This window comes from Neofelis nebulosa, chromosome X (assembly GCF_028018385.1).
Source record: "Neofelis nebulosa isolate mNeoNeb1 chromosome X, mNeoNeb1.pri, whole genome shotgun sequence".
Classification (NCBI taxonomy): domain Eukaryota; kingdom Metazoa; phylum Chordata; class Mammalia; order Carnivora; family Felidae; genus Neofelis; species Neofelis nebulosa.
In genome coordinates, this window is record NC_080800.1 from 48,009 (window position 1) to 60,767 (window position 12,759).

Genomic DNA, 12,759 nt, shown 5'->3' on the forward strand with positions numbered 1-12,759 from the left:
GTAACTAACTTGGGCTTAAATTTTAAAAAGAAGAAATATTAAAAATAAGTAAAGAAATGTACCACCAGTCAAAAGAAAAGAATATTTAAATCGGGCTCTTGAGTGGAAAGGAAGGCTAAAAGTGTTACAGACAAGAAAGGATCAGAGAAAACATCAAGAAACAATGACAAAACAACTAATAGAATGGGACTAAATATATACCTATTAATAATCACTCTGAATATAAATGGACTAAATGCTCCAATCCAAAGACATTGGATAGGGTGTCAGAATGGACAAAACAAACAAACACACACACAAACAAACAAAAAACAATGTCTATCTAGATGCTGCCTACAAAGCCTTATTTGGACTTAAGTCTCCTGCAGATTTGTTATTTTTTTTTATTTCTTTTTTAATGTTTATTTATTTTTGAGACAGAGAGAGACAGAGCATGACGGGGGAGAGTCAGAGAGAGGGAGACACAGAATCTGAAACAAGCCCCAGGCTCTGAGCTGTCAGCACAGAGCCCGACGCGGGGCTCGAACTCACGGACCGCGAGATCATGACCTGAGCTGAAGTCGGCCCCTTAACCGACTGAGCCACCCAGGCGCCCCAAGTTTCCTGCAGATTTGAAGTGAGGGAATGAAGAAATATTTATCATGCCAATAATGTCAAAAGAAAGCCAGTAACAATACTTATATCAGGCAAAATGAACTTTAAAACCGAGACTCTATTTTGGTACCCTTTGGGTAAATACCTAATAGTGACATTGCATGCACCCAATATTTAAAGCAGAATTATCAACAGTAGCCCAACTATGGAGAAAGCCCAAGTATCCATCAACTGATGAAGGTGTAAAGAAGTTGTGGTGTGTGTGTGTATGTATACGTATGTATAAGCATATGTACATATGTGTATGTTCATATATACATACATACGTATATACAATGAAATATAACTCAGCTTCAAGAAGAATGAAATCTTGCCATTTGCAACGATGTGGATGGAGCTTGAATGTATTATGCAACGTGAAATATGTCAATCAGAGAAAGACACATATATGATTTCACTCATGTGGAAGTTAAGAAACAAAACACATGAAAACTAGGGAAGGAGCCAGGAAAAGAGAAGCGTGGTAACAAACCACATGAGTCTCTTAATGTTAGAGACAAAAAAAGTGAAAGTTGATGGAGGGAGATGGGTCAGCGCTGGGCTAGATGGAGGACGAGTATTAAGGAGAACACTTGTGATGAGCACTGGGTGTTGTATGTAAAGGATGAATCACCGAATTCTACTCCTAAATCTGAGAATGCACTGTATGTCAACTAAGACTTAAATTAAAATACATACATACATAAAGCTATAACAAGAGATGAAGACAGACACGATCTCATACTAAAGGGGACAGCCAAACAAGAAGATCCAATGATTGTAAATTTTGATGCACCCAACATGCGATCACCAAGTATATAAAACATTTAGCAACAACCATAAAGGAACTCATTTATAATAATATGATGATAGTAGAGGACTTTAACACATCACTCACATCAATGGACAGAACCTATAAACAGAAAGTCAACAAGGAAACAATGGCTTTGAATGACACACTGGACCAGAAGGGTTTAACAGATATATTCAGAACACTCCATACTAAAATGGCAGAGTACACATTCTTTTCAAGCATACCTGGGGCATTCTCCAGAATTGATCACCTTCTAGGTCACAAATCAGGCCTCAAGAGGTACCCAACGACAAAGATCAGACCAAGCATCTTTTCTAACCAGAAAGCTAGGAAACTTGAAGTCAACCACAAAAAAAGGGCGGGGGGGGGGGAGGGGGGAGGCCACAAATAAAGGAAGGTTAAATAACATGCTACTAAATGAATGGGTCAAACAGGAAATCAATGAGAAAATACACTGAAACAAATGAAAATGAAAATACACTGGTAAAACCCTTTGGAATGCGGCAAAAGCAGTCTATGATGGAAGTATATAGCAATACAAGCCTACCTTAAAGAGCAAGAAAAATCTCAAAGAATCCTAACTTACACCTAAAGGAATGAGAAAAAGAGCAGCAGAAGGAAGGAAATAATAGAGTTTAGGGCAGAAATAAGGAATATAGAAACCAAAAAGACACTAGACCAAATCAATGAAACCAGGGGCTGGTTCATTGAAAGCAGTAATCAACTTGAAAACCTCCTAGGCAGACTCTTCACAAAGAAGACAGAAAGGACTCAAATACATAAAATCACAAATAAGAAAGGAGAAATAACAGTCAACACCACAAAAATACAACTAGAAGATAATATTATGAACAACTATATGCAACAAATTGGACACTCTGAGAAAAATGGACAAATTCCTAGAAACACACAAACTACCAAAGCTGAAACAGGAAGATACCTAAAATCTGAAAACAGAAAGATACCCCATCAGTAATTAAAAAAATCTCCCCCCAACACAAGAGTTCATGGCCAGATGGCTTCATTGATGAATTCTACCATCCATTCAAGGAAGAGGTAAAATGTATTCTCCTCGAATTTATTATTTATTATTAATTTTATTACAAAAAATAAAAAAAGAAGGAAAACTTACAAATTCATCGTATGAGGCCATCATTACCCTGATACCAAAACGAGATGAAGCCTCCACTAAAACCGAAAACTGCAGCGGCGCCTGTGTGGGTCGGTCGGTTTACTCTCCAACTCTTAATTTTGGATTAGGACATTATCTTGCAGTGTGTGGGTTCGAGTCCCACGTTGGGCCCTGCCATGACAGTGTGGGGCATGGCCAGGATTCTCTCTCGCCCTGTCTCTCTGCCCCTCCCTCACTTTTATGTACTCTATCTAAGGAAAGACATAAGCATTTAAAAAGATGTTTAAAAAATTTTAAATAAAAGTGCAGAGCAATAGCCTGATGACTATGTATGCCGAAATTCTCATTAAAATACCTTCAAATTAAAGTCAACAATACATTAATAGAATCATTGACCATAATCAAGTGGGATATATTCCTGGGCTGCAAGCGTGGTTCCACATTCACATATCAACCAACATGATGCACCACAGTAATAGAAGAAAGGATAAGAACAATATGAAGCTTTCAACAGATGCAGGAAAACTATTTGATAAAATGTCACATCCATTCATGATAAAAACCCTCAGCAAAGCACATTGAGACTCAACCTACCTGCACATAATAAAGGTTATCTAGGAAAAACCCACAGCTTATCTCATCCTCGATGGGTAAAAATTGAAAGTTTTTCTTCCAAAGTCAGGGACAAGATAGGAATGACCCCTGTCACCACTGTTATCCCACATAGTACGGGAAACCCTAACCACAGCACTCAGACAACAAAAAGAAATAAGAGGCATCCACATCGGCAAGGAAGAAGTAGCACTTTCGCTGTTTGGAACTGACATGATATGTTCTATAAAAAACATGAAAGGCTCCCTTAAAAAATTGCTAGAATTGATATATGAATTCAACAAGTCACAATCTACAGAAATCAAGGAACATAGATGTATTGAATTTCTAACACAAACCATGAATTAACACAGAGAGAAAGTAAGGGATCAATCCCATTGACAGGCTCACAAATACCACAAGAAACCAGGAATAAACCTAACCAAAGAGGTGAAAGACCTGTACTCTAAAGGCTATGAAACACTGATGAAATAAATGGAAGAGGACACAAAGAAATGGACATACATTCCATGTTCATGGATGGGAAGCACAAAATACTGTTAAAATGTCTACACTCAAAACAATCTACACATATAATGAAATGAAGTGTGATAGGGATATCACACTAACAAAAACATTTGTCACAGAACAAGAACAAATAATCTCAAAATTTGTATGGAATGACAAAAGTCCCCAAACAGCCAAAACAAACTTGTAGAAGAAAAGCAAAGCTGGAGACATCACAATTCCAGACTTTAGGTTATATTACAAAGCTATACTGATCAGAACAGTATGATCAGTATGTCCGTACTGAACAGTACTGACAAAACAACAAAAAATAACAACAACAACAAACTCATACGCATAGATCAATAGCATGGAAACCCAGAAATAAACTCACACCTCTATGGTCAATTAATTCTCAACAAAGCAGGAAAGAACATCCAATGGAAAAAAAGATAGTCTTGGGACACATGGGTGGCCCAGTCACGAAAGCGTGTGATGGTGGATTCAGCTCAGGTCATGATCTCAGGGCAGTGCAGAGCATGCGTGGGATTCTCTCTCTCCATATTTCTCTGCCCCTCTTCTGCATTCTCTTTCTCTCTCTCTCTCTCCCAAAAATAAATACATAAATTTAAAAAAAGGCTCCTCAACATATGGTTTTGGAAAAACTGGACAGCAATCTGCAAAACAAAACAAAAACAACGGACCACTTTCTTACAACATACACAAAAATAAATCCAACATGGACAAAGACCTATATGTGAAACCTGAAACCATAAAAATCCCAGAGGATAACACGGGTGGTATCTTACTTGACATTGCCTGTACAAACGTCTTTGTAGATATATCTCTAGAGGTAAGGGAAACACAAGCAAAAATAATGAGACTTTATAAAAATTAAAACCTTCCGTCACCAAGGAAATAATCAACAAAACTAAAACATCAACAGAATGATATTTGCAAACGACATCGGATAAAGGGTTACTGTCCAAAATATATACAGTTATACAGCACCCAAAAAATGAGAAATCTGATTAAAAATGGGCAGAAGACACGAATGGACATTTCCCGAAGGAAGACATATACCTGGCCAAGAGACACATGAAAAAATGCTCAACAATACTGATCTTCAGGGAAATACAATTCAAAAGTACAATGAGATAACGCATCACATCTGTCTGCATGACGAAAATCAATGAATGATGAAACAGCAGGTGTTGCCAAGGATGTGGGGAAAGAGGAAACCTCTTGCACTGTGGGTAAGAATGCAAACTGGTGCAGCCACTCTGGAAAACAACGTGGAGATGTCAAAAAAAAAAAAACTGGAAACAGAAGTACCTTACAATCCAGCGATTTCACTACAAAGTATTTCCACAAAGAATACAAAATCTTCAAAGGGATACATGCACCGTGATGTTTACAGCAGCATTTTCTACAAAAGCCAAATTACAGAAACTATCCAAGCACCCATCAACTGATGAATAAGTTGAGATGTGGTATATGGAATGTAATATTATTTAGCCATAAAAACATGAAATCTTGCCATTTGCCACGAGGTGGATGGAGAGAGAAAATGTTATGCTGGGTGAAATAAGCCTGTCGGAGACAGACAAATACCCAATGATTTCACTAACACATGGCAAGAAAACAAAACAAAGGGGGGGGGGGAGGAGACAAACGGACTCTTAACTAGGAAACAAACTGGGGAGTTCCACAGCGAGGTGAGGGAATGGGTGAAGCAGCTGATGGGGATTAAGAAGTGCACCTGGGAGGAGCTCCGGGTGACGTGTGGAAGGGCTGCTCTATATTGGACACCTGAAACTAATATTACACTGTGTCTTCACTCACTGGAATTTCAATTAAAAGATAACATAAGGTTAATGAGACTTACCTACCAGGTTTTCTGTAGTTTTCAATCGCTTCACTAGGTTGGAAAAATAACCATGAAATTTTTAAAAAAGCATGTATGATGTGTGGGACAGTTTGTGCCCTTACCTTGGTCTCTGGTTCCAGCAGGACTCGGAACATGGGTCCCAGCTCATTCTTCTAGAAGGTCGTGAGACGAGCATTTCATGTATCCACGTCCTAATTGAATGCAGCTCCCGTGCTTCTGAATTTCTGTTAGGGTTACTTCCCGGAAACAAGCCTGAATCTGGAACAAACCATCGACTGCATCTATGAGGTGATGTCGCGGGACCCCGCAATCCACGAGTCCTTTAGTAAAATACGTCTTGTTCAAAAACTGTCCGGGAAGGGGTGGAATGAAACACGGGAACAGCCCAGAAAATGCAAAGGCCTGTGCAGCTCAGCAACCAGCTTGACCAGGGAAGCCACCCGGCGCCCCCTCCTCAGCACTCAGTACAACAAGGCAGCCTCTCTCTGGCGACTCAGGAGATGCCAAGTTGCTGCTAAGCTCCCAAGGTCTCCCCTGGGGCGGGTGGCAGAACCTGCTGGAAATGCATCTCTGCTCTCTGTACTGAGGCAACAGCAGAGGCCTGAGTCCTCTGAGAGCAATCTAAGCCCTTCCTGCTCTGAGGTGCCCTGGGTCAGAAAAGCAGATGGTGCGCCCTCTGCTGGCTATCACTGCCCAGCAGAGGAACCCGCCCCTCGGGGGTCTGTGGTTCTTGAGCTCTCTCTGCTGGCCACCATGGGAATTCCTTCAATGTGGAAGGCCCTGGTTGCTCAGCTGAGAGACCGAAGGTGCTCTGGGCAACTAAGCCTGTTCTCCTCGTTGGGAAGGTTTTAGTGACAGGGCTTGGGACACAAAATCTTTTCCTTCTCTTTCTCGTGAGTGAAGAATGAAACCGAATTTATTAACGTAACGACATCATTTATAATGTTTTAAGCAATATTCACAGAAAAATAGACCACCGATTTATACATGCTGAACAAGAGGTAATTTTGTTTACCACCAAAATACTTAGGTTAGATAAAGAATGGACACCTTTGGGGCGCCTGGGTGGCGCAGTCGGTTAAGCGTCCGACTTCAGCCAGGTCACGATCTCGCGGTCTGTGAGTTCGAGCCCCGCGTCAGGCTCTGGGCTGATGGCTCGGAGCCTGGAGCCTGCTTCCGATTCTGTGTCTCCCTCTCTCTCTGCCCCTCCCCCGTTCATGCTCTGTCTCTCTCTGTCCCAAAAATAAATAAAAAACGTTGAAAAAAAATTAAAAAAAAAAAAAAGAATGGACACCTTTGAGAGAGAGAGAGATACCGGCGTCCAGCTATGGAGTGAATGAGTCCTAGGGATACAAGGGACAGCCAATGGAATGGAGTCAATCCTGTAACAATATTGTTGCATGCTTTCACAGGATAGCTACACTTGTGGTTGAGTACAACATAATGGATAGACATATGGAATGACTACAATGTATGCCTAAAACTAACACAACAAATGTGTGAACAATCTTTCAATTAAAAATAGACATCCTTTACACTATCTTTAATTTCTTCTTCTTTGCCACTAAACTATCCTTCCTGGGGCGCTTGGGTGGCTTAGTCGGTTAAGCGTCCGACTTTGAGTCAAGTCATGATTTTGCAGTCCATGAGTTTGAGCCCCGCATCAGGCTCTGTTCTGAGAGCTCAGAGCCTCGAGCCTGCCTCATATTCGGTGTCTCCCACTCTATCCCCCTCCCCAGCTCGGGTTCTCTCAAAAAAAGAAACATTGGGGCGCCTGGGTGGCTCAGTCAGTTAAACGTCCGACTTCGGCTCAGGTCACGATCTCACGGTCCGTGAGTTCGAGCCCCGCGTCGGGCTCTGGGCTGATGGCTCAGAGCCTGGAGCCTGCTTCCGATTCTGTGTCTCCCTCTCTCTCTGCCCCTCCCCCGTTCATGCTCTGTCTCTGTCTCAAAAATAAATAAAACGTTAAAAAAAATTAAAAAAAAGAAACATTAAAAATGAAAAATCATTCCTCATTTAGAATCTGCGAATTTCCATTTATACCAGATTCTCTAACATCACCTTCTTGATGTTGAAAGCTTATCTGAAAAGTCACTAATAATATCTTAGATGAAACATATGTGACAAGATCAGAATGCAACTTCCAGGGAGCTACACATCTGTTGTGAATTTACAGTGTGTATCCTTGGCTAATATTTCCAATGAAATGTGCTTTAGGGATACGGATGGATGAAATAATGTCCATCAGTCATATAGGTCAATTTCCTATAGGACTATTATGCCTTCAATTACTAATTGCCATCTCTTCAGAATTAAAAGAAAGCTGGCTCAAGCAAATGTCTTTGAATTTCATGTAAAAGAAGACTAGGGTGTTTTAAAGGGTCCACCTACCTTCTGGATTCCTCAGATTGGTTGTGGAGAGGAGGATAGCAACCTATGATTTGGATGCACACCGCTAGTCCCAGAGGGAGGATGTGTACCTTATTGTCAAATATATATTTTTTTATCAATATTACTAGTCCACCTCTGCCAGGTCCAGACTGCAGGACCTGAGGGCAACACAATGCCTGATGCCTGGGTTCAGAACTTGAGGAAGGCCAGCTGGTGGAGGAGGGGGGAAATCCAACAGAGCCTGGGGCAGTGAGGGAGATGGCCCTGGGACACCTCCCCACAGGGCAGGCTATGGAGTTTACCTGCCAAAGAGCAGCACACTCTCCCTCAAGACATCCCTCTCTATGACAGAACGTGAGGCTGAACCTCACAATTCCAGAAGAAATGAGGGCTACCCATCTTTTCAATTCCAATGGCCTCTGCAGAACTTGGACCCAGAGATGTTGGAGTCTTGGGGCCATGGAACTCTGATGCCCATGATATAAGCCCTTTCTGCCCCAGCACTCAGAGCCACTTCATACATCCCCTCTCCCCTGGCCCATCTAACCGTGTCCACATACCCGGACCAGGTCTCTACTTTCCTTCTTGTACTTCCTCTTTGTTTCTGTTTCTCTCTAACCACATCTCTCTCTATTTCTTCCGTTCACTCTCTAGGGAGTGGTGTATTATACGGTGCTAAACTTTGTTCTTATACATGTGAATATCAGTTCAATAAATGGTGAATACACCAGTTATTCAAAAGACTACTCTTCTCCACTGTGTATTATTGACTCCCTTGTCGAATACTAGGTGACTGTGATGCATGGGTTTAGTTTGGGCTCTCAATTTCTGTTCCATTGTCTTGTGGGTGTGCTTATGCCAGTGACATAATTGATTTGTGTTAGAATGACGCTTGAAATCAAGAAGTGTGATGCCTCCTGTTTTGTTCTTTCTTGCGTTGGCTACTTGGGGTCTTCTTGTGGTTCCAAATAAATTTTAGGATATGATTTTCTAATTGCATAAAAATTGCATCGGAGTCTTGATAGAGATTGCACTGAATCTCTAGATGGCCTTGGGTAATATGGACATTGTATCTGTATCAATTCCTCCGAAAGTTGGACATGGGATGGCTTTTCACTGACTTGTGTGTTCTCCCCGTTCTTTCACCCAAATTGAATTTCTTCCATTCCTGCACACAGGTTTTATAGTTTTCTGTAGAGAGATTTTCATTTCCTTGGCTAAATGTATTGCTATAATTTTTATTGTTTTTGATGCTATTGCAAATGGGATTGTTTTCTTTACTTCTTAGATAATTGGGTTAGTGTATAGGAATGATACAGAATTTGATATGGTGACTTTCTAGTTAGGAACTTCACTGCATTTCTTGATTAGATATTGACAGGTTCTTTTACATTACACTTTTTATTTCAGTCCTTTACCTTGTTTAAAAAAAAAAAACCTGTTATTTGGGAGTAGCTGACACACTATGTTACATTAGTTTCAGATGAACAACATAGTCATTGGACAAATGTATACATTCTGCTACGCTAACACAGGTGTAGCTATCATCTGTCACCATGCATCACTACTCCAGTACCATTCTCTATGTCCCCTATGCTATATCTTCTAGCTGTGATTCATTCATTGCATACCCAGAAGCCTGCATCACCCAATCCCGTTCACATATCTAGGGCATCCTTGTCTTGTGCCTGATCTTAGTGGAAAATCTTTCACAATTTTACTACTGAGTATGATATTAGCTGTGGGCTTCACATATATGACCTTTCTTATGTTGAGATTTGTTCCTTCTACACAAAATTCTACAGAGATTTTTAGCACAAATGGATACCAAATTTTGCCAGAACGCTTTTTCTGTGTCTATTGACATCATCATATGAGTTTTCTTTTCCTTTTTTAGAAGGTATTTATTTAGTTTAGTTTAAATGTATTTATGTATTTCCTTAGTATTTATTTTTTCAAGTTTTTATTTAAATTCCAGTTGGTTAACATACAGTGTAATGTTACCTTCAGGTATAGAATGTAGTCATCCATCACTTACATAAAACACCCAGTGATCCTCACTACTAGTGCCCTCCTTAGCCCACAACCCATTAAACCCATCCCCCTACGCCACCTCCCTGGCGAAGTGCCTGGACCGAACCCTAACCCTAACTAAGGCTCTCTCCCCATGGGACCCAATTCCAACGTCTGACAACACCATGCGCCTGGGGTCCAGAAGTGGTGCAGGCTGACTCAGCATGGAACCTGGAAGCTCACAATGTCGTTTCCCAGGCACGGCTGCAGCTGCCCGAGTGGATTCTGGAGGCCTCCACGATGAGGGGCCGATTGAATTGCGTGGCCTTGTCAGCCAAAGACGGTTCCTGACTGGCACCGTCCCTTGTGCCCTCAACTCAGCCCTTCGAGGAGACCACTGCCCTGCTGTGGTTTCGGCGCCTGGAGCCTCCAGTGACCTCACCTAACCCTAACCCAAACCGGGGCCCCTACACCGAAACCTAAGCCTTCCTCGAACCCTAACCCTGCCCTGGAGCCACCTTGCTGCATGAGCCCTCACTTCAGCCCTCGAGGGAGATCACGAGACCGGAGTCGTTTCGGCCCTGGCGACGTCCCTGGACCAAACCCTAACCCTAGCTAAGGCTCTCTCCCCATGGGGAACCAATTCCAATGTCTGACAACACCACGTGCCTGGAGTCCAGAAGCGGCGAAGACTGACTCGGCATGGAACCTGGAAGCTCACCATGTCATTTCCCAGGCCCGGCGGCAGCTGCCCAAGAGGATTCCGGAGGCCTCCTCAACCAGGGCCCGATCGACGTGTGTGGCCTTGGCAGCCAAAGACAGATCCTGACCAGCAGCCTCCCTTGTGCCCTCAACTCAGCCCTTCGCGGAGACCACGGCCCTGCTGTGGGTTCGGCGCCTGGAGCCTCCTCGGACCTAACCCTAACCGTACCCCAAACCGGGACCCTCCACCGAAACCTAAGCCTGCCTCGAACCCTAACCCTGCACTGGAGCCAACTTGCTGCATGGGCCATCACTTCAGCCCTCAAGGGAGAACACGAGACCGCAGTCGCTTCGACCCGGGAGACGTCCCTGGACCGAACCCTAACCCTAGCTAAGGCTGCCTCCCCATGGGGAACCAAGTCCAACGTGTGAGAACACCAGGAGCCTGGGGTACAGAAGCGGTGCAGGCTGACTCGGCATGGAACCTGGAAGCTCACCATGTCGTTTGCCAGGCCCGGTGGCAGCGGCCCAAGGGAATTCCGGAGGCCTCCTGGACCTGGGGCCCAATCACGTGTGTGGCCTTGGCAGCCAAAGACGGATCCTGACCGGCACCGTCCCTTGTGCTCTCAACTCAGTCCTTGGGGGCGACCACTGCCATGCTGTGTGTTGGGCGCCTGGAGCCTCCTGGGACCTAACCCTAACCCTAACCGTACCCCGAACCGGGACCCTCCACGACAACCTAAGCCTGCCTCGAACCCTAACCCTGCTATGGAGCCGCCTTCTGGCATGGGCCCTCACTTCAGCCCTCGAGGGAGATCACGAGACCGGAGTTGCTTCGGCCCTGGCGACCTCCCTGGACCAAACCCTAACCCTAGCTAAGGCTCCCTCCCCATGGGGACCCAATTCCAATCTATGAGAACACCAGGCGCCTGGGGTCCAGAAGCGGTGCAGGGTCACTCGGCATGGAACCTGGAAGCTTACCATGTCATTTCCAGGCCCAGCTGCAGCTGCCCAAGAGGATTCCTGAGGCCTACCCAACCACTGTCCCACAGAATTGACTGGCCTTTGAACCCAAAGACTAATCATGCCCGGTACACTCCCATGTATACTCCACTCATTCCTTCTGGGAGTCATTTTTCTACTGTTTGTTCAGTGCCTAGAGCCTCCTGGGGACTAATCCTAAGCTTAACTCTCACCCTAATCATAATCCTCAACCTACACATAACACTATACATCTCCTTAAGTCCACACAAGACTACAGCCGCATTTTTGCCCTGACAAAGGCTTCCACCTAGTTCAGAAGACTGGTGTTGTTTTTGCCCTGGAAATACGCCTGGACACAAAACTCACCCTAGCTAAGTCTCTCTCCCCATAGGGACCCTATTACAACGTCTGAAAACAGCACACAAAAAGGTTCAAGTACCGGTGCAGAAATACTCTGCCTAGAAAATGGAACATCACCATGTCTCTTCCCAAGTCTGACTGCTGATACAACAGAGGATTTCTGAGGACTACGCGACGAGCATCGGATAGAGTTGTCTGGCCTTGTAACCCAGAAACTTATCCCGACTGGCACCCTCCATGATGCTCTCCACTCAGCCCTTCTTGGATCCAACATCTCTGCTGTGGAGTCAGTGCCTGGAGCCTCCTGGGACCTAACCCTACCCATAACCCTAACCCTAATTCTCAACCTACACCTAACCCTATCTCTAACTCTAACCCTACACTTGGCCCGCACCCTTTCATGGGCTCTCAATTCAGCCCTCGAGGGAGATCACGAGATTGGAGTCGCAACGGCCCTAGCGAGCCTCCTCTGACCTAGACATAACCCTCACCCTACACCTAACCCTCTCTGTCTCACTAAGTTTACACCAGTCCCACAGCCGCACATGTGCTCTCACTTCAGCCCTCCATGGAATTCACAATACTGGTTATCACTTCAGCCCTGGTGACGTCCCTGGACTGAACTCTAACCCTAACTAAGGCTCTCTCCCCATGGGGTCCTAATTCCAAAATCTGACAACAGCACACACATGGGTTCGAGAATCGGTACAGAAATACTCCGCATGGAATGTGGAACATCAC